Genomic DNA, 4,964 nt, shown 5'->3' with positions numbered 1-4,964 from the left:
AGTCCAAAAACCGTCCTTGAAAGAACTACTGAAAGATGAACCCCAGACAACAAAGAAATGAATCAAAATAAAGAGCTCAGGAATGAAGAAGCTGTGGTGAGAGGTAATTATTTAATTGATTTAAGAATAAACTACAACTAAATAACTTGGAATTTTGGTTAGAGAATATCATGATTGGCCCTTTAGGAGGCAAATCTGGTATTGTCTCCCCCCTAAATTTCTATTTATGCTTGGTGCACTCTCTCACCAAATCATTATTTCCTGGGTTTTAGCTCATTAGTTCTCAGGGTTTTGCAAAAGTGATTGTTGCTCCACGTTCTCCTTCTGCCCACCTGACTCCTGGCAGGTATCAGTGATGAATCTAGATGAAGTGTATGTGGGGATTTATCACACTGCTTTTGTATCTTTCTTAGAAGTTTGAAATGTTTTCAAAATACAGAGTAAACAAACCATCCCTTGCATGAGGACTAGACTTAGTGATTCACATCAAAGTTAGAGTATGGAAAGAAAAAAGAGTAACTTTACAGTGAATAAACCTGGCAAACACCACCTTAACCAAATGATTAAGGCTGGTATCACCGGTGGTAAGTCATGTAGATATCATGTGCCCACTGATACGTGATGAAAAGGTTTTCTCAATCAAAGTTTATAACCAGATTTAAGAATTAATGGGTATCCTTAAATATACCCATCCTTAAATACTTTGTTTTAATTGGGTAAATACTAGCCTTTTCATTCTATGTCTACCTAGCTTAAATAGAATCTATCTGCAGAGAAATTATGATGTGTGTTCATTTATCAATTTTATAGTCCAGAGAAATATATGACATTTGTATAAAACAGTGACTTTTCTTTTTAAGTGTAGTTCTGTTTTAATCCAAATGCCAAGATTACTGAATTAATGTCATTCATACCATTTGAATGACATTTAGGATATCTTTATTTAAAATAATATTTAAAATATTAAGGCACTTACATACTTTTAAAAATATACACATACATACTTCATGTCATTAAGAAAGGAGGAAAGAAGGAATTTTTCATTAAAAAATCTATTTGGCTTCTCCGGAATCATTCCTTCCCAGTTAGAAGGCAATAATAGGACTGTGGACTTTGGAGATTGACTATCTGGGTTCATCTTTTGGATTTAGTAGGAGTGTCTTCATCATAAGGTATTGTGCGTATTGACACACATGTATGCATTACATTTGGAGCAAACTGTGCTCACAGAGTAAAGGTCAATAAGGAGCTATACAAGCCTGGCACACGACAGCAAACTTCGGAAAATATTGGTTATATCATTGTTTGTCCATTATTTTTAGATCTTGTTTGCTCAAATCAAAGAATCACTGGACTGGGGGCCCTTTGGGTAAAGTGTCTTCCCTACTCCAATCAGCTGGGACTTTGAGAAAAGGTCCCATGCCCAGCACAGCTGCCCTTGTCTACAATTGCTGGGATCGGGGAAATTTTCATGAGAGGCCTTGAGCTTAGGAAGGATGGTCGGTGACACATATAACACCTTGCATTGCACTGGGTTTCAAGCAAACTCTGATCATAGGAGAGGGTGGATAATCCTGAATTGGGTTTTTAAATAAAGTTATTTGTTCTCCTGGGTAACTTGACTAAATTGTCATGATTTTAAATATGTTTAATGCTCCCCCCAAAGATATTCATGCCCTAATCCCTGAATCCTGTGAATAGGTTACCTTACATTGCACAAAGAAGCTTTGTAGATGTGATATAGTGAGATTATCCTAGATTATCCAGGTATGCCCAATCTAATCACATGAAATAACAAAAGTGGAGAATCTTTCCTGGTTCAGTGAGAGAGAAGAGAAGAAAGAAGAAAAACGAAAGCCTTGAAGTGGGAAAGGGGCTTACCGTGTCATTGCTGGCTTTGAAAATGGAGGCGGGGGGCCATGCTAAAGGATGTGGGAAGCCTCTAGAAGTGGGGAATGGCCCTCAGCTGAAAGCCAGCAAGGAAACAGAGACTTCAGTCCTACAATCACAAGGACTTACATTCTGTCAACAACCCAAATAAGTAGGAAATGGATCCTCCCCTAGAACCTTCACAAGGGAACGCAGACCACCAACACCTTGATTTTACTGAACTTCCAACTTGCATACTAAACTTCCAACCAACAGAACTGTAAGATAATAAATTTGTGTTGTTTTAAATCACTCTGTTTTTGGTAATTTGTTATGGCAGCAGAGTTAAATGAATACAGCAGGTCTCATTGAGAAAGTAAAGTTTCAGCAAAGACTTGAAGGGAGTGAGAGAGGGAACCATGAGGAAATCTGGAGGACGAGCATTCCAGGTAGAGAGAACAGCAAGTGCAAGGGCCCTGAGTGAGGAGCACGTGTGAGGAACAGCAAGGAGGTCTGCATGCCTAGTAGAGAGTGAGCAAGGAGGAGAATCATAGGAGATAACATCAGGTCAGGAGGGCTTGCCTTCTCTACTGTGACTGATTGTACATCCTACCCAAATTTAGAGAAAGATAACCACCTTGACCTTTTTCTGATTGAGAAGTTAGGCACAGGCCTCTCCCAACTACCCAATTCCACTTGTCTGAGTGGTCATTTGGAGCACCCTCATTGTTTGATGCTCCTCTTTTTCCTGTTGGTGAAGGCCCATTCTTGTACCTGGCTAGGAATCCCCCAGATGGCCCAATTTCAAAGAACTGGTTATCAGGCTTGATGAGTTGGCTTGCCATGGTCATGGCCACTTTGCAAGTCAGTGCGGCTCTATCCCTTTATAACCAGTAAACTCTGACACCAGCCTATGGAGACCAGGCTTCCTTTCCTGGAGAGCTGGCTGTGGGAAGAACGCCGATGTGCTGGTGTTCCTCACAGGACTGAGCATCAGTCTGCAAGACATCTCAAATTTTTAATACTCAACTCCCCTCCTCATGGAGGGGAGCCATTCATGGCTTCAGTCATTTTAATCTTTCTGGCTGGTAGGGAATATATATTTTGGTAGAGGTAAAGGTGAATCGCTCATCTTTACACCTGTCAAGCACCAAGGCACTGTTATCAGGCACCCAAGGCTATGTTTCAGGAAACTTTTTCCTTCAGTTTTGATCTACGTCTGCAATAAACTCGATGTGATCTGTCTTAACATTAACAGTTCCTGTCCAAGGCACGTGTGGGTGGTTTGGAGTGAATGACACCACTCTCCTCACACAGGGGGAGAATATGTGCTTTCCAGCTCACACAGACAACAAAGTAATGAAACCAGAATAGGGCAAAAAAGCCTTCTAATTTCTATTTTTGAATTTTTCCCCAAAGTTTCCATTTAGGATACTCCTGATGTCTTTACATTTCTTTTTCCTTTTTCTTTCTTTCTTTTTTTTAAAGTGATCTCTACCCCCAACATGGGACTCAAACTCATGACCCTGAGATCAAGGGTTGCGTTGTCTACCAACTGAGTCAGCCAGGCACCCCATACTTATATTTCTTAATCTTGATCGTGAAGTTATATTGATTATATTGACATCCAGGGTAGTTTATCGGGTTTTATTTGATTATTAATTTGGGTATTCCCAGTACCTAGTACCATGTCTGGCATTCAGGAAGTATTTTAAAAATTCATTCATTCACCCATCACTCATTCATTCTTAAAATGAATGGCCCTTCTAAATTTTTTATGTTTCTGCTATTGGAAATAGGTAAAATTTGGTGATGCTGACAGCTTATTATGTAGTTGAGGGGGAAAATGCATTACCTTTTATTTCATGGATTGAAAATATTTTTTTAAGATTTTATATATTTATTCATGAGAGACAGAGAGAGCTAGCAAGAGGCAGAGGGAGAAGGAGGATCCCAAAAATATTTTTGAGGAAGTTTTATCTCATGACAACAATATACTCTACTTACATTATAAATTGACAACAAATTAATTAGAGAAAGTTAAGTAATTTTACAATTGAACCTAAAGGGATTAACTGATTAAACATTTTGTTGGGGGGCGGAGCAAGATGGTGGAGGAGTAGGAGACCTGGATTTCCTCTGGTCCCAGGAATTCAGCTGGATAGGGATCAAACCATTCCGAACATCTACGAACTCAACAGGAGATCGAAGAAAAGAATAGCAACAACTCTCTGAACAGAAAAGCGACCACTTTCTGGAAGGTAGGACATGTGGAGAAGTGAATCTGAGGCGATATTCGGGACGAAAGACGGCGGGGGAGGGGGCCTCCGTCAGCCGCTTCTGGCAAGTGATAGAGCAGCGGAGCACAAAATCGGAACTTTTAGAAGTCGGCTCCACTGAGGGAAGTTGCTCCAGTGGCTAAGCGGGGGGTGGAACCCTCTCTGGGACAGTGTGGTCTCAGGACCCTCGGGGTCACAGAAAGACCGGGGGTCCCTGAGTGCAGCAGAGCTCCAAGGTATCAGAGTGGGGAAGCCGGCTGAAGAGATGGAGCCGAGGAGTGGGCTCTCAGCTCGGGGTTGCCATAAACCGTGATCCGCGGCACAGTCGGGCCCCTGCTCCTCCAGCAGGGACACAACAAGCGGCAGATCTGGGGAGACTCCCCTTCCTCCCCCAGGAGGAGCGGCGCGGGAGCGCATGGCAGAGATCTGCTGGGTTTGGAGACTCCACACGGGGTCAGGTGCCAGAGATAGAAACGCTCGGTCACAGGCCGGGTGAGCACGGAGTGCGGCCGGAGACCAGGGAGACGGGAGTGACTGACAGCTTTTCTCTGGGGGCGCACTGAGGACTGGGGCCCCGAGTTCTCGGCTCCTCCAGGGTGGAGATTGGGAGGCCGCCATGTTCACTCTCAGCCTCCAAAGCTGTGCGGAAAGCTTGCAGGGAACAAAAGCTCCCGAGAGCAAACCCAAGCAGATAACTTAGCCTGGACCGGGCAAGGGCGGGGCAATTCTGCCTCCAGCAAAGACATTTGGGAACCATGGCAACAGGCCCCTCCCCCAGAAGATCAGTAAGAACAGCCAGCCAAGACCAAGTTTACC

This window comes from Leptonychotes weddellii, chromosome 5 (assembly GCF_054177405.1).
Source record: "Leptonychotes weddellii isolate Sample4059 chromosome 5, ASM5417740v2, whole genome shotgun sequence".
In the NCBI taxonomy this organism is placed as follows: domain Eukaryota; kingdom Metazoa; phylum Chordata; class Mammalia; order Carnivora; family Phocidae; genus Leptonychotes; species Leptonychotes weddellii.
Note: the sequence above shows the minus strand (reverse complement) of the source record.